We start from the raw sequence: 26,365 nt of genomic DNA on the forward strand, positions 1-26,365 counted from the left end.
AAGATAAACATGTTAATAATATTGTAAAATGTTTTAAAACAAATGATCTTTAAAAACATTACAAATGTAGAAAAACATTTTTTATTCATCATATTAAGCCCTACGACGGTGAGAAGCCGCTTATTGAACGTTTATGTTGTCACCAGCTGGACCATTTTGCCTCCAAACACCACATACCTATTTACTATCTCAGTCTGATCGCGCACTAAAAGATCACACCCATGGCTAAAACTGCAGTATCAAAATGGATAGCTGGTTAGCAACAGGAAGAATTCAAAGGAAAGTGAGTCAAGAGACAGATGGTGAATCAACAAGTGATCTCTTATGTTTCCCATGCTTTCAGTTCAATCCTGAATGTTTGATTGTTACCATTGAAATAGGAGTCCTCTGAAAACAAATTATTTGACCTCTGTATTGTTACGGGGCGGATGTGGAGCACATCAACGTTTTTGATTTTCAAGAGGGTCATTAGCTGGAAAAGGTTGGGAACCGCTGTTATACTATAGCTATTTATGGATGTTGATGATATGCTGCAGTATGTGTTATTTATGCACACAATGACTTTATTGTGTTCTCCCACACTCCTGAAACCAAACATAGCCCCTTGTGGAAAAAAAAAAAAAAAAACACACCTTAAGCCTGCGTCCCAAGAGACTGCCGTCTTGTTTTCTCTTAAAATCCTGTATTTTCATATGAATGACATGTTAATCCCCTGGAGAAAATGCTGAGGAGATAATAACCAAACAGTCGCGTTACAACCATCTGAGCTGCGAACAGGTAAGAGCTGGTTCCTTGTGTGATAGTAGCACTTTATTCTAGTGTAATCTTTGTGTCACACTTTATTGTCAGTTGTGGTTGGCTGTTTGCAAACATTGCACTAATGCTTCAATACCTGTTAGCAAAGCATTGTTCCCTGTAGGCATGCTATGTGCCATATCCTCCATAGGCATTTTCTTTCCTTTTTTTTTTTAAAGGTGGGTGTTTAATAGTGTGAAAAAGAAGGATGAAAGACAACTGTGAAGATGATTGTAACACACTCAGGAACAGAGGGTCGTTAAATTGGATTCTTAAGAGGGCTTTCTATCAGTAAATTATGTTTTACACAGCTTCGCTTTCAAGGTTCCTGAAGAAATTACAGTGTTAGAAATCTTATTTTGATGAATTCGCAAGGCTACGGGTTGCAAGGTCAGTTAGGCAATTAAAGGAAGCTGTTAAGGTGCGCCATCTCATTTTCATTTGTTACATAACATAGCCAACTGTCACGGATCTTTCGGTGTCAATATTGTCTGCGTATTTGCAAATAAAAGCGTGGCTCTGAACTCCTCGCAGCTGTTATTGGCATTGCAGGCCCACTTAAAGGAAGCGGTGAGTCGCCAAAGGTCAGTCTGCTCTTGAGATTTGTACCTCACTCCTTGGCAGGTTTATTCTCCGACAAAGGGCCAAGGGGAGAGTGGAGCGCTCTCGGTGCGAGCCAATTAGGGCTTGTTTATTTTCCTCTGCTGTCTAATAAACGTCACTTTCTAGTTTTAATGGCTTGGAAAGAGAGTGTGATTAAAATTCAGGCCCGCAGTGTGACCAAACGTGAAACAGAGCCACGTCTTCTGCAGAGGCCCTTCATCATGGAGAATGGCTCTCAGCGCAGCATTGTTATGGGAGGTTATGATAATAGAAATATTTATAGCACCCTGCTGACCTCTGTGTACAAGTACAACAGCCACCGTAAGGGCAACACACCTCGCATATAAAAGCAGAGAAAACAAACATAACACCTTTAGGAGCCCACTGCTTGTGTAATTTATTTAAAGGTTAGTGCAACTATTCATATATTTTTGTTTTTATTCCGGTTCTTCAGTTCTTTTTAGACTGCCTCTTATTTTAGATTCATTTACTTAAAATATCTTTAAAAAGACAAAAACAAGCTTGATAACACTCAGTTTACCTGCATTTAGTATTTCTGACATGACTCCCTTCGCTCCTGCTCGAAGGGTCGCATTCTCAGTCTCATTATAATTGTTGCTGTTGTTGTTTTTCATCTGTGACATTTAAAAATGTCAGTCGAATGCACCGTGCCTACAACATATGATTATTTAGCAGATGATTGGCTCACGTGTCGAGAATTCTTTACAGCTCAGCAGTTTTACTTTATCCTGCTGCTTTGACCAACTTGTTCTCCAAAGAACCTCGTACACTCAACAAGATGCTTCTATAAATACAATGACATGATTTTTTAAACTATATTTGTTTTTTATGGTCCAATGATTCAGTGTGATGTCTGATGTTTTATTAAAGGTCCCGTATTTTACACTTTTCCGGTGTTTCATTTAAAGTGTTGATATACATAGGAAGATGTCACAGCCTGCTATGCCTCTGTGTCACTCTCCACTCTGCCACACCTCCTAATCAGCCTCACTGCCCTCACCTGTTGCCCCCAGCTGCACTCTATCTCCAATCAGGCCAGTATACATGCATCCCTGGTCCCCGTCTGCCTGTCCCTGTGGCTGTTTGGCGTTCTCCGGCTCCGACGTCGCAACATGAGTGCTTCCCTGCTGGTTTCCCGATCCTTCGCCTGACTCCGATTACCCTCCTGCCTGCTCCTTCCTGGTTCGTCTGCCCCGCTGACTGCACACCTGGTTCCGATCCTCCTGCACCCTCGACTACGTCTCCAGCCTGTTTGTGTGAACCTCCCCAACCTGGTCCACTCACTGACTCCGCAACACGGCATCTCCAGCCCAGACCCCTTCCTCTATACCCACCTGTGTGCAATATCTCTGCTGGTTAATTAATAAAAGTAATTACCAACTATTCACCTGTTTGGTTGTGTTGCAATTGGGTCCTACCACACCTTGTTACAGAAAGATATATTTGTGGTTTTAAGAGCCTAAAACCATCTCATTATAGTTTTATATCTTCTCCCTCAGGCTGCTCTCTGGAGCTCAAGCAACAACAGATCAATCAGTCAATCAAAGGTTCAAAGCCTCTCTTCTGATTGGCTGACTATTTTCTGAAGGATCAAATAAAAATAAAGCAGATTTCAGGTAAACACTCAGAGAAACCAAATCCTGCAAGGTTGGATGGTGGGCTCAGGTGGGTTGGACTTGGGGCATGACTGAGAGTGGTGACTGCTTTGTTGTGACATCACAAAGTTACAGATGTCCTGATGGCTCGTTTTAAGGCTCAGTTTCTGAATACAGGCATTTCTATTTGCATTTCTCTGTGGACTGAGCGCTTTGATACTTTCACAGTATTAATGTAGGACCAAACCTGCTTTATAATTAAAAAAAAAAAAAAAAGACATGGAAATCTCACTTTATACAATATGGGACCTTTAAGTTGTTTAATACAATTCTATGGCTTTGGTGATATTGGATCTGCTCTTGCAAATTTCCACAGCAGTGGTGCCCCAAAGGTCGACCATGAACGATATGTCGATATGTCTACAACATGGCACGTCGATCACTGACAGAACTATTGAATAATGATTATTATAATCCGAGTTTCACGAGTTGTTATTGCAGTTAGGCCTTGGTGAATTTAAATTGATGGCGCCACTCCTGAGGTGTTTTAGCACCTTCCAGTGGCCCTCATGGCCACATACAGTGTCTATTAGGTGTAAATTCACTTTACCCTCGGGGTGCACATACAGTGATATGTAAGCTCTTGCAATGTGACTGGAGAAAGAAGCCAAATCACCTGTTCAGAATGAATGCAGAACAGAGCAGTAACTGACAGAACTTTAACTGTGAATGTGTGACTGTGAAATAACTTCTTTTTTCAGAACATAATACACAATACACAAAAAATTATAACACCCCGAAATGATCTAAGGAAAAACATGTTAAGGAACTTAAATCACAACTGGCTGAGCAACAAGCAGTCTTTACAAGGGCATTAACAAAGTCAAAGGCAGCTACCATTGCTTCTTTCAAGGTGAGCCATATACTTGCCAAGCACAAAAAGCCATTTGAGGATAGGGAACTTGTGAGAGAGACTTTCCCGGGAGCAGAAGACTCGCTTTCTAATGATTTCAAAACCAGGAAGAAATAATAGCTGCCATCTGAGACATCGAGTTATCAAAGAACGCAGTCACAAGCTGTTCTGAAAACGATGGCTGATAATGTGAGGGCACGGCTTGAAAGACATGTTGATAAGTGTGTCTCCTTTTTCCCTTCAGTTCAATGAATCAACAGATGTTATTGACACATCACAGCTATGCATTTTCATCCCCATGGCATTTCAAAGACTACATCAGGGAGTCAAATTTGCCGACATTTAAGCTTGTCTCTAACACGATGGATGGTGCTTAATGGCTGGCCGTACATCTGCATTGTCGTGCTCTACAACCAAGACAGGGAATTTCTCGGGAACCACATTTGCAGGTGTTCTATGGTAAAAGGCTTAATACGGGTCGAGTCATGGACATCTCAGCTGGAGGAGGGTGAAGATGCCCACGCTGAGCTACTATTCCCCTGCGATGCGTAGGTGGCTGAGAAAAGGGAAATTTCTGAAAAGATTAAGAGATTTCAAAGATGAACTCCAAGCTACAAGAGGCGCGTAGTGTAAGCAGCCGGATGATCCTTTTGGATTTGGCTTTCTCCCCTAATCAGTGTGGTCAAGAGTTTCAAACAAAAACCAAGATTGCCGTCTTCTCAGCTTGAGCACAATGACCTGCAGCATTTCAAGAATTTGGCATCTGAATTGCAGAGTCAGGGAAAATCCCATGTAAACAGAAGCACTGCCTGCTACACTGAACAAATTTAGAGTATTAGTGTTGAGTGTCACAGACGATTCACATAGTTTACCAAGCTGGAGCCTGTGGTTGCACACATGAGCTTTCCAACTGCAGAGGACTTGGATGTGAGGGGATGTGAACCCCCCTCTACTGTAGAATGCAGTGATCTGACCTCCAGGTGAATTAAATGTACAATAATTAATTTGATTTTACTGTAAATAAGCAAAACTGTCATGTCCCCAATGATGTCTGTTTAACTCCAGTTACAAATACAAATAAGAAAAATGTAGCAAAAACCTGTAGTGTTATTATTCATAATATTTCCCATCAAATGTCTTTTTTTCATGATCAATGCCTTTTTAATGCTTAAAATATCAAAATTACTTCATGCCCCTGAAATGACTGTCACTCCCCCTATACAATACATTTGATTTTACTGATTTATTTTTTGTAACTTTGATGATATGGTTGATAAATGCAATAAAATTATTCAATCTTGTCTTAGCGTGTTCTTCATTTTGGTAATTGCGAACGTTAGGATAAAAAAGACCCTCCTGTTACTGTAATCCCTGTTATGATTTGCATGGTTACAGGGTGGATGGACGGATGTCAGTGGGCCAGATCAATAAGAGATGCTAAAACAGCATGCATGTATTTGTCAGCAAATGGCGACATTGTCTGTTGCAGAAAAACAGCGGCGCTACAGGGCACGACCAGATGCTGACCTGAAAGGAGGCAGCATTACCTCAATAAAGAGAAGGAAAAAAAAGAACAAAGAGCAGGAAGGACAGAGAGGGATGAAGAAAAAACTAAGTGTCAGACCTCAGTGAGAGAGAAAAGTGTGCACAGAGACAGTGGAGGGCAAATGCCAGAGCCAGGACAAACTTTCAGTCAATGACCTTTCCTTGTCTGAGTCCAGACAGTCTGCCACAGCCAGTAAATGCCCCACAGCCATGGCCTTCAAGGTAGGAATCAGAAGGTTGAATGTTGGTTTATGGTTGAATGCTAAAATAAATATTGACATATTGTTATTATAATGGTTAAACCTTTTGTAAAGATTATCATTTTCAAGGTAATAATTTCTACAGTAACTATAAACGCCGCTTTCAACACACAATGTTACAGTATGCCAATAACACTGCAGTGACAATCCTATATTGATATATTGTTATTGTAATGATTAAATTAAAGCAAATTGAATAGGATTTATCTTTTACAAGTTCACAGCAATCAATGAAACTCTTTTAGTTTAATTGCAAACAAAATGTCACATGGCCTAAACAACTATGGACCTTGGTATATAGGGGGAAAAAGGACAGAAGAGTATAAGAAGGTACCAATGGTTGGCAAGAAAAAAAAAAAAACACATCACCACACACTGAAGTGAAAGCATTGCTTTTGCATCACTTGATTAATTAATCCATTAGGGCAAAGAAATGTTAGTGCAGGAATCAGTAATCAAAGATTATGAATAAATATAAGAAGGTTGCACAGGAAACTCTTGGTTTTTCAAAGAAGCAAGGTCAGAGAGCTAATGGTGAGCTTATCACTTTTCAAAGAAAGCATAGCAACAGATTACCTTCTGAGTATGAGCAGAAAGAGACAGTAGCCTAAAGGCTTTCTTCCTCTTCTTTTCCAAGAAATTATGTGAGCCGATGACAACAGGACAAAAACAAACTGTCACACAGAAGAAGGAAAAAAAAGGAAAAATAAAGAAACGTTTGCTAACCGTCACAGTCCAGAATCTGTTCTGGAGATTCCTGTCAGAATATGAAAATCAGGCCTCTTATTCTTTCTTTTCTGCATATATAAAGGCCATTTGGGGATGCGGTGCACACAGAGGCTGATTGCAAAAAACTGTCAGTGTAAAAATTAAGAGAACTTACCAGTTCACGGTTAATACCCTGTAGAGCTGAGGGCTTTTAGCAACAGAAAACTTTATGGAAATGGTCGATGCAACTTTGTGCAATCCCAAATCAAAGCTCAGTGCATATGCCAAGTGTAAAGACTGTGTCTACTCAACACATGCAATGCTGAGACTTCCTGCAAATACAAAGATAGCCCCTTACTCAGTGGGCTTTGGAAGACAATACCATGACAAGCTGTTCAGATTTTGGCAACATGTCTTTAATATCCGGTGACAGTATGAGGCCTACGGACAGCTGAGAGAAAACTTGAGAAACAACAAATGTTTGTTGCCTTTGAATTTCACTGAGAATCACTCCTGGAACAATGCTCAAGACGTTCAATCACTGCACATAAGCAATCGACCATTCATACTGGGAGTAGTCACCATCGAGATGACATGATCCCGTGGGTATCTGGACCTGACCTCAGACATGATAAAGAAAAGACACCCTATGATCAATCACTTTCATGTCTATAATGATGGCCCAGCTATGCAATTCAAATGAAAGGGCCAACTCTTCCCTCCTCTAGAAACAGCCATTCAACAAAGGCTTCAAAGACATCAGCCATTGTAAGAGGAGATGCAATGTTCCAACGGTTGAAGAACTTGTGCAGTTCAGTGGATTTTTCTTTGTAAGACATTGAGAAGAAGGCGCAGGAAGTGATTGAAGCAGCCCCACTTGTGCCTGTCAAAGGAACAATGAAAATCCATCAGGTGCTTCGCATCTCTCCAGGTGTAGATGCTATGGGCTTAAACAGGTGAGCCTAGGAGAAGAGACAAGAAGAGCTGAGTCCACAGGACTCATACTGGAAGAAATGGCATAAATAAATAATTCTGTCAACTGGAGAATATAAACTGGTGCAGTGATGTCCAGATTGTATTCCTAATCACAGAGCCACATTTTTTATTCAATGTGTAGGCTGAATCTGGATATGACACAGACACGAAAAAATATGAATGTTACATTTTTTAACCATTTTAGCAGCTGCATGTGGAGACAGTGGCATTGTACTGACATTTTCTGTCAAAAATAAATCAGAAATCATAATAACAAGAAATCCAACATTTGAGTAGCCTGCTAATGGCTATTATTCAAGGCTCTATGTAGAAAGATAGAGCTGGAAATAGCAGCGACGCAGCAGACACGCACACGCCATACAGGCAATGTCTTCCTAGCATTAAGGTTTATATGGATTTTCTAAGGTTGATAAAATGTCTTTCTTTAACGAAATGCTCTGTGATAGACTGGTGACCTGTCCAGGGTGTGCTCCAGACCCAACTTCAGATTTGATAAAAAATTGGTTTGTACAAAAATTGTGTGCCAATCCATCAGATATTGTCATGTAACAAGTGAATATTTTGACATGCTTGTGGCACTAAAGGAAAAGGCAAACTATCAGTGAAGTTATTCTGAAGGATTCATACTCTGGGTGACGTTATTATCTGTACCAAATTTCATGGCAATCCATCCAATATAGCAAATTGTTATGGGCTATTCTACTCTCTTTCAGATAGATTCTAAGTAATGTTCACAAACCTTTTAAAAGTATCACATTTTTATACTTGACCTACAACACTATCCACACTATCATAGATGAGAAGGGAAAATACACTCTGGTCACCTCATTGCAACCCTCTCAGTGAGAAGAACAGGACACTGTTGGGATGGTTGTAGATGTTCAACTTTATCTTTGCAACCTTTTTAATCCAAACACCAGACAGCGGACTGCATACTAACTAGTAACTGCATCAGAAACATATAGAATTCCTCATGAAAATAAAAATCAATATTCCCCATTCTCACTTTAATATTATTGTTATTATTAGTAATAGTATTTTTACAATGTGTTAAATGACAAAATAACATTAATAGAACAAAGACAATACTGACAAATTCAGTTCACAATCTACAGAAAAACTGATAAATGTTTCTTTCACAGTTTAAACCAAACAAGGAGCTCGCCTGATCTCAGGAAGCTTGTTTTACTGGTGCCCATACTGAGAAGGTCCAATTACCCTTGTTTTCAGCCTGGACTCTGGGAAGACTAACAGCCCATGCCCAAAGATTCCCAGCTGTGATTTAGGGAATAAAAAGACCAGAGACACAGCAAAGGGATAGTTGAAAACAAGCTCTGTAGGTGATCAGTAGAATCTTGACATCAGTTCTAAAATTTACTTGCTACCCGTGTACTGTGTAAAAGATGGTCTCATAAAATGGTTTAACAAAAGGTCTAATATGGTCACGTCTATTAGATTTAGATAAAAGCATAGTCTAGATAATGTGGATTGTTTAATTTCTGTGATTAAAGGAAGCCTCACTAAAAGTTTCCAAGAGCTGCTATCCATAACAATGAGCCAGTGATGTACTATCTGCAAAATTAAATCATTGTATTGTAAGCCAGAGTGAAAATGACCTCAAAGTCAGAGTGAGAGCACCGCTGAATGCTTAATTAGGCAGTTAGTGTTGGCAAGCGCACTTGCTAAATAATGGTGATGGTGTAGATCCAAAACAGAAGCAAACATTTTGCAGAGATTTCAGCTGTAAACCCTGTCGAGGCTGCCAAAGGGCTTCCTGTACCAAAGAGTTTAACTACTGGCTACAACACAACGCCTACTATTGCACCACCCCCATGGTGACTAACTAGCTCTCTCTCTCTCTTTCTCTCTCTCTCTCTTTCTCTCTTTCAACTTGAATCAGTTCTAATAAAGCTTTACTGACATGATGTGTTGATTTAAAATTGTGCCAAAGCAAAGACAGATGATTTAATGTCACATGGAAGGGGGAACCGGAAATAAATTACTGAATGTTTTTTAGCATAACAAATGATTTGAATCATACAGTATGCTGTGACCATCAAAGCCTGTTCCGAGCAAGTACAACAACTGGCCTTCTATGGGCTACCTGGATCTACTGAGCCTAACATTGGTGATCCTGGAGAAATAATATCACTGGTTAATGGTAAACCCTGGGTTTTCCAATCCAGCTATGAGCAGATTCATTTAAAGAGGGAGTTCTTTATTATATTACAAGCAGGATCATCAGAGCTGTGAGTGGAGCACTTAACATGATATGAAATAAGTGACTCCACTGGGATAATTGGGTGTTTTTAGGTAAAATATATAATATAATCACACAGCTAAAATAGAAGAGGAAGCTGTAGAGATATGTATGAAAAAAAAGGCCCTGAAGAAAATAAATTAATGCCTGATGAGGTCCATCTGACAGTGTGGGGAAGATTTTGTCTAATAAAAGCAACAGTGGGCTTATTTTTTAATTCGAGTTATCATCTCATTGAGTCAAAAAAAAAATACAGTGACAGTTTAAAGAGACTATTTGTAGGTTTTCTCTGGTTTTTAACGTGATTTCTTGCTGGGAGAGGGTGGTGGTGATTGTCCTTTGACAAGAGCTTCGGCTATAGTTGTCTTTATAAACAGAGAGGTTATACAGTACATTTTCAGGGCAGATTGGAGGCGACAGTGACCTGCTATTGGAAAGTGACAAGATAGGCTGGGGCTAGCTGGTTAGCCGGAAGCTGTAGAAATATGTACAAAAAAAGGCCTAAAGAAAAAAATGTATGCCTGATTAGGTCCATCTGACAGTGGGGGGAAGACTTTGCCTAATAAAGGCAACAGTGGGCTTATTTTTTATTTCCAATTAACTCCAATCAACTTATTGAGTCTAAAAAGATATAGTAACAGTTTGGTGTCATGGCTCCGGTCCAGAATAAAAAGAAAAATGTGCTGCAGTATGTAGTTATAGTTGCCATTATTTAAGCTGCTCTCTCTGTATGTCGGAAGTCATAGTTTAAAACCCAAGTGGAAACGTGATTGTATAAAAATTTAGGTGCCACGTCCTTCAGGCTGCATTTAAAGACCGATTTGCGTCTCAGCAATGCTCCTTCCTGGGCAATCAATGGGTGGAGCCTTCATGGTCCAACCTATCCCAAGATTCATAGCACGGAAGTAATGAAAACAATATGGCCGTAAACAGTGGTGACACAGGGACCAAGCAAAGCCATGCCTTTGACGACCGCCTCCTCCAAAGAATGCGGCCCCTGAATTTCGACACAGCTTTTATGTTGTTTCTTTCTTCAATTCTTCAGCCAATCTGTATACAAACATCTTGAAATAAATAACATATCAATACAATGAATGGATAAAATAGTAGTGATAGTTCATGGAATGAAACAACTGTTAGGACTTAGTGATACATAAAAAAAAGTGAGCTGTAATCACAGTCAGAAAAAGAAAAAATGAAAATTGTATTTCACAGTGTATAAAAGTAAAGAGTGTAATAAGAAAACATGAACACATTTCACAGAGTACTACTGTTAGAATAACCTCTTTTCCTGCAAGGGAAAGATAGACTGGATGATTTGGGTCCAAATTGGAAAGAATTTCATCTTTTTTTTTTTTTCATATTCTCGCCATTCCATTTCCTGTCGTTTTTCATGGGCTCAGAATCATTTTCTCTGTCTAAGCACTGTTCTCTCTATGGTGACCTGTTTCAGCAACCAGCTGGTAGTCATCACATCTGTATATTAAACTTCTCCTGCATCAGGGCATTAGCAAATTTAGCAAATTTTGTAATGCATTTTTTGTTGTTGTTTAACCTGTTACCAGACACCACAGCTTGTGTGCAGAAGCCCAGAAACACTGTACTCAAAATAAAAAGGTTTCTGTTCTTCAACCCTGTTGATAACGGTCATAACCCTGCTCCCCTGCGTATGTGTGAATTGCATGAAAAGCTGGTAAAAAGTTGGTCTTGCACAAAGAAGACTTCAAATACTACAAAATATTGAGGACGCGACCTCTATATCCTCAGTGGTAACTACTCATAGTTGTGAGAGCAGGTTCTCCCTGTGCAAAATACTCACATATAATTAAACTATTTGTTGTGTTGTGTTTGTGGAACGTGTGTGTGTGTGTGTGTGTGTGTGCGTATGTGCCTTTATATCTGAGCTTATTTCTACAGGGCCACATGCTATGGAGGGAGCACTCCTCAATATGTTTTTAGTGAGCCTCTGTCAGCTGGCTGGAACCTCCAGATAAGGGCTGTTATGTGTTGTGTAGTTAGTAGTTAAGTATTGGTGTTCTCCACAGCTCCCCGTGTCACTGTGTTATCTGAAGGGTCCCAGTGAGCTCCTCAGGCTCGGCTCTCTAGGTCGCAGTAATGAGAGAGGATAATTACTGATCACACTTTGCAAATGGAACAGCAGGACGATAGAGGGCGTCTAATGAAGGCCCCCCCAGCCCCCATCCCTCCCCTCCACAGTCCCCTCACATCATATATATATGCACACACACCGTTAGGAGCGTGATAATGACAAACACTGAAACAACTACAGGTCTCCTCGGACCTCAGTGAGCGGTAAATATGCATCCTGCTTGTAAAACAGCAATCTCCAACAAAATACATTCATATACTACTAATTTGTGTTCTGGTGGGGAAACAAAATGGCTGCCTAGAGAAATCATGCGGATGAGACCCTGTGTGGATGTTTCAGTATAAATTGTTTTTTGTGTCCTACATGTTTATGTGACTAAATCATTTGAATATAGTTAGGGAAAGATTAGTGTTTTGGCTTACTATATGACAATTTTATGTTAGTGTATAACCCAACCAATACTGGATTTGTGTGTCTAATAGAGTAGAGAGAGAGAGAGAGAGAGAGAGAGAGAGAGAGAGAGAGAGAGAGAGAGCATATTACAAATGCAAAAATAAACTTCTCAAAGCTCTCTGGTGGTCAAACTATGCAACAGAGAAACCTTTTCTAAATCACCTCAAGCATATTTTTGACATTCTGGTGCTGCATTGTCTTGTTACTTTTTGGCCTGATCAGCTTTTCAGTCCAGCGTCAATCCTGTTCTTCAACAGAGCTTTTATCTTTCATTTTCTTTAATGCATTGACAGTAACTGTTTTCTGCAGATACCTCCAGTATGAACATTTGAACTACCCATGTCTTATTATACTAATTTGATCATTATTTCTATCAGCTGTAATAACATTTTACTTACAAGCTTAACTGCTGGGCTATGAGGTAAAAAAATTAAGGTAAAATTGTTTTTTTTATTGATCATGACTCATCATGACTCATCATTTGTGTCAGATGTAATTAACTTTTACTTGCCTGCTTAATAGCTGAGGTAACGGGTCAGAAGGACTCAGCTTTGACACAAGTTTGATGAGTTTTAATGCATCCTGGATCGTAATCTTGTAGTCGGGATCATCCTGGGGTTACAGGTAGAGACAGTTTCACAAATCACAGCCAGGAATGATCATGACATCAAAACAAGTTCAGTTTATTCCAGTTTGCATCAAAAACTAAGATTCACGCACAACGAAAATCTCATTATCTCCCTTCCAAAACTGCATTCACACCAAACTGCAGTAAGTAGAGTAAGTCGAGGTACACTTCAATGGTAATATTTCAATTGTTTTCTTTTCACATATGAGGCTTAATCCTACAGAACTTGTGTAAAAATTGTCTAATCGATATTGTAGCTGATGTTGCAGCGCCCTGTGCACTCAGGCACTCAGATGATGCCCAAAATTGTGGAAATAGCTTTGGCCATCACCCAAGATATAAAAAATTGAATTTTACTTTAGGGATTAATTTCAAATAGTGGACTATTTTACAAGCAGAACTCCCTGCAGGCCCATATTCCAGTAATTAAGTTGGTGACAAAAATATCATCATAGCTGAAACTCTGATAATAACGCCTGGGTTGTAAAAGACTGAATTCCTCTCAATGAAGTCTCATCTCCATTATAATTAATTGATGATATAGAATGAGCTTGAAAACAACCTCTTTGACCTTGAGCTGTGATCATGCCAGCGGTCCCTTCTCCTTCTCCTTCTTCTTCTCCTTCTCCTTCTCCTCCACCTGTAAGATGAGGACAAACATTGTACCAAGCCAGAAAAAACAAAGGCAGAGGGGAGACGGAGCACTTTGTCAGATCAGCTAATTGAGTATTTGGCCCAAAGCAGGAGCCATTTATAAAATCCCTCCTCCCTCTAGGCCTGCCCAACTGACTCCCATTCCTCTGCCTCTGTCCAGCTGTGTGCTGCTGTGACACAGGGCTTTGTCACCCCTGTTCCTGTATAGCCCCCTGCCTCTTCCTCATTCATCACTGCAGAGTGATTCCTGGGTTTAAGGGAAAGTGATAAAGATGCCTGCAGGCCCGCTGTGGACGCAGCAGAACCCTCCAGGCTAAAGTGACCTGATCAATCAAAAGCTCATCTTGGTCAAACTGCCCTTCTGGTATCCAACTCATGGAAACAAAAACTTAACTTGTCAGAAAACTACGAGACATACCCACGCCCCTTACACACACTGATGCACGAAAAACAATTTCCCACCCCGGAGTTTGTTACTAATCTCAGCTGTTGTGCCCGTTTTAGCCAACTCAACTCTTTTATTATGTTTGGTGCGGCAGGCAACTACTTCATCTTTGTTGAGGATGACAATTAGGGGGCCACCAATGTGTAATCAGAGTGAGTGTCCCAGAATCATAATAAGTGTCTACACTGTCTCCCACTCTTTCCCATTTGAACAGCTGTGACTCCAGCAGTGCTCTTGGCAGGCTTCAGCCCCTGTTGCCTCGTTTACTTGCAGCCTCTGAAGTACGTGTTTGGAGCAGTACGGCCCTCAAACAACTGGAAATATTTGTATAGTTGGAATTAAAGCTTATTTACTGGATTTTATGGGTTTTTTGGGGTTTTTTTTGTTTCTTGTACTATGTTTCCTAATAACTAAATTGGCTTTTTTTCTGGTTACTTAAAATGAGCTATTTTAAGTAACCAGCTAACCAGCATTAACAGCTCTGGGATTACCAGTCTGACCAGTCTCACCAAGAGCTTTAGCCATTGTTGGTGCTATAAGACAAGTGGTTAAAAAGCGTCCTCTAAAATTCTGGGCTGGACACTACAGTGACTCAGTATCGGAAAGGGATGAGACAGTCCAGCCAGGCTGGGACTAGCCACTTAGCATGCTAATTTTAGCGGAAGAAAAGAAGTGATGGACATAGAGGTAAAACAAGAGGTAGCTTTCCACTGCTGGAGACAGCTGCTAAACGTTGATTATGTAGCAATAGCAAAACTTACAAATAGCTCCTTTAAGGCACAGTTACAATAGTGCCAGTTTTCAAATAACCCTCTACGCCAGGACTAAGGGTAAGTAGGTCAAATTGTCATCAATCCCTTGTCATCAGCACAGATGATGAAATCTTGTATAAACTCTTTGAACCTTCTCTGTATGCATATTCCTCTCTAGGGGAGAAAAAATGATCACAGGTTGATAATTTCTCGTAACAAAACAGATGCTCTACTTTAGGCGCTTCCACTGCCCGCTGACAGCCTTCATGTCGGGGTCTGTATTCATTTGGGTGTCTATATCAACAATTCAGTGTCCACTTCGATGCTTTGTTTGGCTGGAAATGTTTACTCTCGTGACAAAAACCGGTTATTAATACCTTTTTTGTCGTCAGTTTGCCAGCTACTAATTCATTCTGTCATTTCAGAGCTTGCCAGCCCCTCCCTGCCCTGCAGTCGTCCTCAGTGTTTCCCACCTTCAGCTGTCACCTGACTCCCACACCTGTTTCCAATCCCCTATTTAGCTCCTGAGCATATACCAGTATATATACCAGTTACTTTCCGTCACTTTGCAACCAGAGTTTCCATTGTGCTCTCCGCCTTAATGTATCCTAACACCAGACAAAGTCCATTTAATGCCTATGAATGGTCCTCCTCACATTTCTGCATTTTAGGCCCATAAAGCAAGCACACTAGAGTCCTTCAGCCAAGCAGGTTAGGAGCATATATGTCTGAGACTTCCACTGGCCAAGCCGGGTGACTTCCTATTGACCGCCCGTACACATTAATTGGATAAAATTATTTAATCATGAGGCTCCTCTAGTCTTTCCAAATGTTATTAGACCGAATCAAATTCCGATAAGGATGAATGCAGAGTCACTTTGAGCGGTTTGTGCGCTCAGAAAAAATATATTCATTGTTTTATAGCCAGTTCCTTTTCCAGTGATTGGTGTATAGGAAAAATGCTTCTCAGATAATGATTAATATCCAGTGCAGCCACAACACCAACATTGCTTCAAAGCCCAACACCATTCCTGGCCGCTTGTCTGAGCTTCTTTTTTGTTGTTTGTATACTGGACAGTTTACTCCCCTTGGCATTTTGTCCTCAGGATTGTACGTCATTTCATTCAATGAATAGTTATTGTTATGTACAAATTCACAAATCAAAGCGATTCCATCAGCATGACTTGATTTCTCTATGAACCAATTTAAATGCGATAGTGACCAAGATAGATAAGATAAGATATATTGTCCATTAGATTTTCATAAAATGGAAATTTGTCTTTGACAACCTGGCAAAACAGTGAAACCATGAATGTACAAAATATCCAGATATACTAAATGCACAAAAATACATCAATACAAAAATACACATAATACCCAGCCTGACAGTTACCTGTTTTCTGCCTAGTTGTTATGACCATTAACCTACTGTGACCCTTTTTGCTTTGTTTGTTTGGCTTCGCTGACCAACTGATTACAAATCCTGCTTTGAATCATTGCCTATGACTTTGAGTTGATTGGCTGCAACATTGCAGTGATTGCCAATCACATGAGCTCGCTGATTACCTGCGACACTGAGCTTTTACACCGGTTTTACATATATATGTAGATGTATTACTTAGCAAGAAGTAGGTTTTTTGCTTTCTCTAGGTTTTCATTTAGTGGTGTTGATGAAGAAATCATTGTGGATGATTGGTTTGTTTGAACAGATTAAGATAATTGGATTTTGTGTTTCATTAGATCTAGTCTAATCTAGAAGTGTAAAATCACTGCACTTTTCATTTTAATGAATCTCCAACTTCTGAGATATGGCTAAAATGTGAAGTCATTCACTCAAGTCCTTCCTCAGAAGTTACACTGAACAATACCTTTTTTTCAACCCTGAGATTAAGACTCTGTCATCAAAATGGTCCCTGTTGTCAATGTCATTATAAGATGGTTTTTGTCATTTTGCATAAAATCTGTACAACAGTCAATAGTGAGGTCTGGGAAAGACCTGATCAGCATTATAAATGTCTGAAGAGGTATAACATTTCTGCTGAGTGCAGCACTTTGTCCACACCAGTTAAAAGTCATTTCCCCAGTAGCCATTTCCATTAACTCACTCACTATCTATCCTCCTCTCAACTTCAGGCAAAGCAACTGTTACAATTCTCAGTTTTTCCATTTTATATTAAGACCCTATAATGGATTGCCAATTATTACATACCCTAACCAAGCAATTATACTCATATAAATATAACTAGTTTGTATGCAAAGCAAAACACCTTGTTTGTGTAATTTAATTACATTAACCAGTCATGCTTAACTCATTCCCCAGTGACTAATGAATGGGAATATTAGCTTTAGAAAATCATCAGTACTTTTTTTTTTAATGCTCTGGTTTACAGACCTTCAGTCCATTTCACAAGCCAAACCTCAAACATCATCTGACAAAATGAGTCAGTAATCTCAGTGGGGAGATGCTGTGATTGCTCAGAGGGTGAGACAATGCCACTTGTCTCCCTCCACTGTGCTGGCAAAAGCATCGCTAGCCACTGTCATTTGCCCCTGTGCCATAGAGTCAGCATGATAGCAACTCTGCTTCATTTTAAAGAGCCTCTCAAAAATGTTATTTCAAACCCTGTTATGATATTTAGATTTACATTTTGTGTTAAACTTAAAGTGGTCTTGTATGCTTTTGGCACCCCAGTGATAATGTGCCCTCATGTGTCACCTTTCACTTCACTTTCCACCTCATCTCATTAATATGGATATTTTTAAGTGCATCACTTTTTGTTCCTGCAGCCCAGTGCCATCACAGGGTCAAGGTGCTTAAAATGCATGCACCTTTTGTACATTTACTTGCTTGAACAATGGATGCTACAGCATATTTAATAGTATATTAGAGGTGGGCCTGGACAAACCGTTGGCCATGTTGAACAAAGAAAAGCAAGGCACGTTTATTTATATAAGACCATTCTCACACCAGGCAATTTGAAGTGCTTCACAGAGGCATAGAAATATATTAAAAATAAGACATTAAAAGACATTAAAATTGCATTTAAAAGACAATAAAACAGAAACAAAGGCAAAAGCAAGCAAATAAAAATGAAAAAGAAGCTACAAATATAATTTATTGGAAAGCCGTAGCAAACAATAATGTTTTGAGCCCTGATTTATTGTAAATGAGCTAACACATTTGGCAGACCTCAGCTAATCAGTGGACTTGTTCCACAGGTGGGGAGCATGGAAACTTCATATTGCTTGGTTGTGATCCTGGGAACATTAAGTCTACTTCTACTAGCTGACCAGAGGCGTCTGGATGCTTCATAACATACAAGTAAACCTTGTACGCTAAAAGGCGAGCTCATTTAGCATTTTATAGAGATGTAATAGCATTTTTAAATCTATCCTTTGGCACACAGGATGCCAGTGCAGTGATTTAGGGACTAGTGTGATGTGCTTCACTTTCTAATGTGAGGACTTTGGCAGCAGCATAATGGATGAGCTGCAACTGTGTGGTTGATTTTGATGTGAAGATAGAATTACAATAGTCTAACCCACTGAAAATAAAGGCATGAGGATTGATGCTGACAGGTTTGTCAGTTTACAACAGTCAACAACAGCGAATAAGGTGCAGGCATTATTGTTATTTTTATTATTATTATCCAAGAAAAATGACTATCTTCCCCTTTTTTATTTCCAATTATAGCAATGCAAAGTCTCTTTTTCATAATAAACCCTGGAGCTTGGTTTTTCACCACCTGCCTTCTGCCTGTCTGCACTCTCCTTTTTTGAGCTTTTACCAGTGTGGCATTCCTCCATGGTGTTTTTTTTTTTTTCTTACCAGAGAAAACTTTGATCTTCATGGGGGCAATGGCATCAAAAACATTCACAACTTCAGAACTGAAACATTTTACGGGGATCATTGACAGAATCTGAAGGCACAGCTGGTGTGGGTGTGAAAGCCTGGCTGAATATTGTTTTTGTTGATATAGTGTCAGTCACCACAGCCTCAGAAATGTGCAGACCTAGGGAAATAATTAGGCCTAAAACTTGTCCTTTGTTATAAGTTGAATCTGTTACATGCTGGGGAAGTTCAGAGTTATCCAGGTATTCAGCACTTATCGATTGTTTTTATTTAATCAAGTTTCCGTTAGTAAAGTCAGTTAAGTGTACTTAAAACATTGTCTGACACAGTCTGCAGCTGGTGCACAGCTGGAGTCGGATTAGATAAAGTAGCTGTGCGGTTTGAGTACACTTTGTTCATCCTCTTCATCGTGTTTAACCATTCCACTGTCTGTTTAAGATCACCTGTACATTTAAGGAAGCAGCATGGCGTCTGTAACATCTTTGGTAGACACCTGACTGATGACGTCTGTGGTTATTACTGTTGAATAATCTATCAAGCTGGCAGCTTTAACTAACTCCTTGGTTGTCGAGGGATCGTTGGGATCCTAATTGGGATGGAGACATCCTCTGAACACCTTGGGTGATGTGGACCAGATGTGGAGAGATACATACCGTCTGCCTGTGCGCGCTGTCATTATCTATACATTCTTGTTTCCGTATGGCATCCCGGGAGCATGACGTAGGTTTGGCACATAGTAGTCTGGATCCAGTGATGTTTGGATGAACCCCATCAGGTTTAAAGCAGTCTTTACAGTTCCATAAGTTATTGAAATCGTCAATAAACTTTATCCCACGAGTGAGGCATGCCAATGTCAGCCATGTACTCAGGCCAAGGAGTCTGCTGCAAGATTTGATTCCTTTCCCCATATTTGGAAACGGGCCTGAGACGAATACATTTAGCGATTAGCAGTCACTCCGTTTCTCCAGCAGCGAGTTTTTTCAGGGTATCTGAGCCAGTTTTCCTTCACAGAATGTCAAAAGAACCAGTATGGATAATAATCCTCATATTACTTGTGTAGAAAGGATAACTGGCAACAGCCCTGTTATCTCCCTGACAGATGTGTCAGCTATAGTTACATGCTTGGTTATAGAGTCCCCAATCAGAATAGTGTCTGGCTTATCAGGTGTAGAGAAATGTTTCTTATGGCCCTCGGCCCAGCAGTGATTTCAGGGCTGGTTTTTGGGTTTTGGTTAGCCTTAATGTTAGTGGTATGATTACCTTCCCCTGGATTCAACGTCTAGTATTATCACACACTTTGTTCAGAGTCGGTGGATCACACCTGTTTTGAAGTGAGGGGTTCAGGTGGTGGAGAGAACATTGCTGTTCTCTTATTTGATTTCTTGCTGGATTTGAGTCAGACCGAGTCCTGCCTGGAGTTAATGATTTCGGTCCAGTGCCAGTGCTGTGCCAGTAAGAAGCTGGTTTGGGAGCCTCCACAACTAATCCAATGGTGTTAGGAAACATCCAGAGGAGCTTGTCAGACAAGTCTGCGACAGATATACAATCCGTCTGTCCATTAGCATTTGGTTGCTCGTCCCCTTTATGCAGTTGCTGCATTAGAATCGATTCATTTCTCACGTTCACCTATTGAATGTAGCATTTCAGTCTTCTTTTCTGCGTTATCCTGTCAATCAGTTGCGCATTTTTACATAGTTTTTTTTGCAGGTCAAAGAAGCTTTGTGCTAATTTAGGCTAGCAAATAAGTCTGTGCCAGGGCTCTGAAACTTTTCCGTGTCCCGGAAGTGACCTTTTGATCCGTTCTGCAGTTCCACCATAGGTTTTCATTAGCGCCTTTGTTATCGGTAATTGCTCTCTCTGGAAGAACATAGAAAATGAAATGAATAAAGTGCAAAGCTTTTAGCAAGCAGAGGACTGAGGAAAACACTTTTGTGCTTTCGCACAACCCGAGAAAAAACAACTGACATTTTCAAAATTAGCACTGAGCAATGTATAGAAATACCATTTATCCACTCAATACAGTATGTCCTTCATATATCTGAGACATTCCAGTGCAAAGTAGAAACATCCAAAGTGGCAAAAAAGTCAGAGCCTTACAAAGACAGAGGTCAAAAACGTCTTCAATGACAGAGATGAATTTACTTCTCGTATACACTGGCATCAGCCATTTCAAAGAAATCTAAAAAAAAAAAAAAAGAACAAGAAAACGACTCTAACATTCTTGACTTACTGCTGATCACAAGGTCCATCTGCACAGAGTAGCGGGCCATATTTTTTTTATCTCATTAACAGTCATTTTAGCAGCTGTCTTATGCAGGACAGAACACAGTAACAGCAGTGAGTGCGCCTGTGGAAGAAGAAAGGCTTCTTCTCCTTGAGAACCCTGAGGACCTCCCGTCTAATGAAATGCTGTCAAGGTCCAGTGAGCTGAGCTGTCAGAAGAAAGCTTTACAATGGAGAAAAGCCCGACAACCAGCACAAAGCGAGAGGCAGATAGCAACCCCAACTCCTCATACACTTATTACATTTTGGGAAGCACTCAGGCAGATAACGGTGGGAAGCTGCCTCCTTCACACAAACAGAAATCTGTTGCTTGCTCTCGACCAGATACCATATTTGTACTGTAACCTCAACTGCCGACAACAGTAATTAATTTAGATAAAGTAACTATCCCTCAAGCTGAAATAATTTGTCCAACAAACTATTGTAGAGCGGCATAGAACAGACTCCAAGGGGATCCAGGATAAAGACATTTAATGGTAAAAATTTACACCATTAGATTTAAAGCTTTATATGTATTGAAAATCAGTTGCAATGTACAATGGAGTTCTTACTTTACTGTTCACTGATCACCATCAATAGTTACTAGGAGAGCACGAATAGAAGAAAAAGTGTAGACAAGTGTAAAAGAGTCGGACGTGCAGCAGTAGTGTATATCTGTACTGTACAACCTCAACAGCCATAAAGGTCATTTTTCTCAACCATCTGTCAGGACCCATAGGAGTGCCTCTTGAAATAGCAGACCTTGGTTGTAATGGTTGCAACAATAAACACACTGTACCGACTTTTGTCGCCATGGTTACTATAATAACGGTCATTGCTTGGTTAAGTTTAGGAAAAGATTGTGATTTGGGTTAAAATAACTACTTCCTCAACATTAGATGACCTTTGATGTCATGGTAACAATGATAAACACACGGCATACCTGCTTTCGTCATCATGGTTACTATAATAACGTTCACGACTTGGTTAGGTTTAGGCGCAAAAACTACTTGGTTACGTTTAGGAAAACGTTATGATTTGGGTTAAAAAAAGTTTGCAATGATAAAACGTCAGTTGGTCATCGATAACAGAAAAAATATAAACTCTGGTTTCACATTGGAATTGAACATTGCTCTCCTGTGTCATATTCCTGCGTTTTGTTGATCCATTTGTTGATCTATCCACCCACTCCGACGCTCTCTTTACACCACATCACCTCACTTTTCCCCTTTGCTCCTGTCATAATTACTACGGCCACTTGATGTCGCCTAGCAACAAAATGTAACTATGGGCCACAATAACCTGCTGCTCAAACGATCTATGGGCTCATTCTTTTTTACTTGGGGACAGTCTCTAAATATGAGTTCTACCAGGCAAGTAACATGGAGGGATAGACAGTATAAACTGAGTGAGCTCACTATCTTATACGACATACTTCTCTGGCTGTCACATTTTCAGAGAACTGGTGGCTCTGACTATCTGTATAAATTAAATCACTCAAACAAACCACCTTTCACAGAAGCAACAGGGCTGTATTTCAAGAGCTCCACGCCTCACGTTGACTTTTCCAGCTAATTAAACAAGAAGCCAAGACAGACAGAGAAAGATGAAGAGTGCACGGGGGAACCAACTTGCAACTGGTGTAACAGAGAAAAAAAAAAAAAAAATTACTCTGCGCTTTATCTTTCCCTCTCTCTTTTATGTCAGTTATTTACAACCTTGCTTTTAATCTGTTGCAGTTTTCAGGGCAGCATTTTCATTCTCATTAAAGAAAAGCTTTACACTGAGACAACCGAGGCCAGTGTTGTAGGGGGTTTGTCTTTGTGACAGCGGGGAAACATCACCTCTAGTCGTCCCCTCTACGTCTTGTGTGACTATCAACCATTTCCACCGTTGTGTTTTTCTATTTCAGGTTTGAGCAGATTACAGAATAGCACAGTATGACGGGCCTGTGGTGCAATCAGTTTTATGGTGGGACTGCAAAAAGCGCACAAAGAGGCACACATGAAAGCTGTTGTTTCACCCACAGAGGGTAATGATAATTGTGCAGTTCAGTCACACTTTCTCCTGCAGCTCGCTGTTGACAAAGGGGGGGTGGGGGTTCAAAAAAAAAAACCAAAAACATTTTGGAGTGTTCATTTGGAAATGCCTCTGAATAGAGACAAAGGGAGAGCTTTGTGAACTGAAAAAAACTGAACATGTGTGTTTGTGTTTTATTTAACTGAATGTTTGATGATAGCCAAAATAGAGTACACACTATTGTGTTTGCCACTCGTGCACCTGCAAGCTTGATTTGGTATTAATGCCAGATTTCTAAAGTATCTAGTGGAGCTCACTGTTCTCGCCAGAAAAAAATATGACATTGATTTAAATGCTTAAGATGACAAGCTGTCATGACTAAGATCAAGCAGAGACCATGAGATATCAGACACAACCATAAACTTATTCCGGAAGAAAAAACAGAATCTTAAATCTCAGGTATTGGATGAACTAAAGGAAAGGATGGGGAAAGTCAGACTAAAGTAACTAATAGAACCTGAAAACATGACTGCCAGTGACCTCCAGCTTGAACTCAAATAAACTTCATCTTAACAAAAGAGCTTGGTTCTGGCAGGGAGCTAGCCTGGCTGCCTCTCTCCTACTGTTTTTTTTTTTTTCATCACCTATGCACTCAATCATCCAAGGTGTATTCTTTTTTATGTTTTTAGAGTGTTTTGGGAAAAGAGACATTCAGTGCATTCAAACAGAGAAAACAAAAAAAGGGAAAAGGATTGCCACAAGGTCACACAAAAGTGACACGAGTGTGACACGTCTAAACCCTTGTGGTTGTCTTTAATATAAATCCCCTGCAAAGACAAAAGTAGCGCAACAATTTTATAAAAGCAGAAAACTGCAGAAAGTGTATGACTGACACTGGAGACTGCAGTTCACATTTGGTCTCCTACTATCAATAAATGCTGATGTTTTAACCATTAAGAACGATATAGAGCAACCGCATCAGGAGGAGGTTGGGGTGGATGGACTATGTCTGTTTCCATGTTTCTATTATCCATGACCGTTCATGGTTATTATTGTAACCGTGACAACAAAGATCATCTGATGTTGAGGAAGTACTTATTTTAACCCAAATCATGATCTTTTCCTAAATCTAACCAAGTAGTTTTTGTGCCTAAAACTAACCAAGCCATGACCCGTTATTATAGTAACCACCGAAGGGGGCGCTATTTCAGGAGACACTCCTATTGGTCGTATCAGAGGGTTGAAAAAAAACAACATACGGTTGTTGTTGTTGTTGTTTTCATAATGATTCATTTCAATTTTGATCTCTCTATTTACCATTGTTATTATTTTATTTTACTAGACTAAATGACTAATTTTTTTTATCAATATGTCCACTTTCCCAAAGCCCAAGGTGGCATCTTCAAATTGTGTATTTTGTCTAGTAAACAGTCCAAAATCCAAAAGGTAATCATAATGGCATAAAACTAACTGCAAAAAGCAGCAGTTCCTCCCGCTGGAGAAGCAGAAACCAGAGAAATTATTGAATGATTTCAACCATGAATCACAAATCAAAATTGTTGCAAGTTTTCTTTCAAAGAACTAATTGGCCTAATTGGCTCAGCAATACATCAGACTTTAACCAGAGAATTGGCAGAAAAGGAAATGTTCATTGGGTTTGCTTTGAAAGGAGCTAACAAATAGACTATTTTGCCATTTAGATATGAGTTATCACTACTCTTACAACTGATATTTTATTTGACAACATAACCACAGAGTTTCCAGACACTTCATCCACTTGAGGAATCAATTATCCCCGAGGAACGCTATGAGAATCTGTTAAACATCACAATCTATCAATTTCCATTGTCAAGCTGCAAATAGTTGGTGGGCTGTAAAGTTCTGGAAGAGCTGTTTTCTGTCATTATCCCACAGTCTCCTCTTTTGTGCTACATTCAAGAGAACAACTGAGGGCAAGGATTAGCGTAAAAACGACCACAACAAAAGAAAACCCCATCAGATTCTATAGGGTGAATTAGCGTGGAACAGCTTGTGTCAGTGAAATAATTGGTCTGACTAAACTAAAGCATAAATGTAAAATTAGATCAAGTTGAAAGCCTGGAACTGACAAGCACGGAACATGTTGTCGAGTTCTGTGATTAAGTCTGCAACACAAAACCCCAGAGGAGCGGGCGAGAAGTGTGTTTGCGTTCTTCATCTTACAGTTGTCTTCGTTAGCTGGATTGTCTGGTCCGCTGCATAGGATGATCACTGCTCTCATTAAGGATGGACTCGGACTGTGTAAATCCCAGGACGGACTTGTGAACAAGGAGGAGAACTGCCAGAGCGTGCTGTCATGATACATGCTCTCTGCAGTATCTGTGTCCAGAGATGGTGGGGACACACTGTGGTAAAAAGTGTTTAATTTCGCAGACTTCATGTTTGCGGAAATGTGTTTCACTGTGGATTTTTTTTTTTTCCATACTGAGAATATTGGATTTAAAATTCGGATATTTTTAACCCATGTCACAACACGACCATGGGCTATTATTGTCCTATGTTACAGAATAGGATAGAATATAAAGCCTTTTATTGTCAGTGTACAAAATGTGGTCTTTGCAAACAGAACACAAGACAGACAAAAGGACACAAGAAGAATATTTAAAAGAATATGCCACATAAAAGAATATTGCACTTAAAATATGGTAAATACTTGAAAGGAATAGAAAAGTGTTTTGCTGAGTAAACTATTATTTACAGTGAATATTGCTCGTGAAATATAGTGTTACTTAATATATTTAATTTAGTTTGGCCGAGACACTTGCATTTGATTCTACAGAGCAGTTCTCAGTGACTGAATCTAAATAAGATACTGGCGCTTTAACAATTTATCAATAAGGTGCAAACAACTAATTTTTCAACACACAACGCGTCTTCTTCAGAGTCAAACAACATGCCAACAACAGTCTCTCATTGGTTAATAGTGGTGGGAGGTAATCAATCAGTAAGTCAATATCTTGACAGCACTCATTCAAGAAGGAAGGTGCTACAATGTGAAAAGGCAAATTCTCGTATTCAGAACAAGAAACAGCAGTTACATATCAATATCTTAAACAATAGATAACATGAAATGTTTAGTTCTCCATTAAGTCCACATGGTTCAACTGTGTTTAGTGTGTATATCTAAAAGGCTTATCTTCTCAGCAATTTATTGACAATATCTCCATTTTCCAAAATCTGAACGATGCAGCAGAGCCACGATTTGCTTGAGCATGGTGTCACACTGTTGCATAGTCCATATTCTGATTGCAGATAGCAGCCTTGTGTTTATACAGATTGATTAATCTGAAAAGGCTCTGTTCTTTGTGGAAGCTCTGAAAGAATCTGAAGATGAATCATCTCCGAAAGATGATTCTGCTAACTAGAACACAATCCCCCCCCCTTTTGATTAACGCATACATGAACATTACATCTTCATTAAATCAACAATACTGAAAATATAGCACACAAGGGG

The sequence above is a fragment of the Seriola lalandi genome, unplaced genomic scaffold (assembly GCF_002814215.2).
Source record: "Seriola lalandi dorsalis isolate HSWRI2012SDOR001 ecotype SW California unplaced genomic scaffold, Sedor1 jcf7180002054337, whole genome shotgun sequence".
In the NCBI taxonomy this organism is placed as follows: domain Eukaryota; kingdom Metazoa; phylum Chordata; class Actinopteri; order Carangiformes; family Carangidae; genus Seriola; species Seriola lalandi.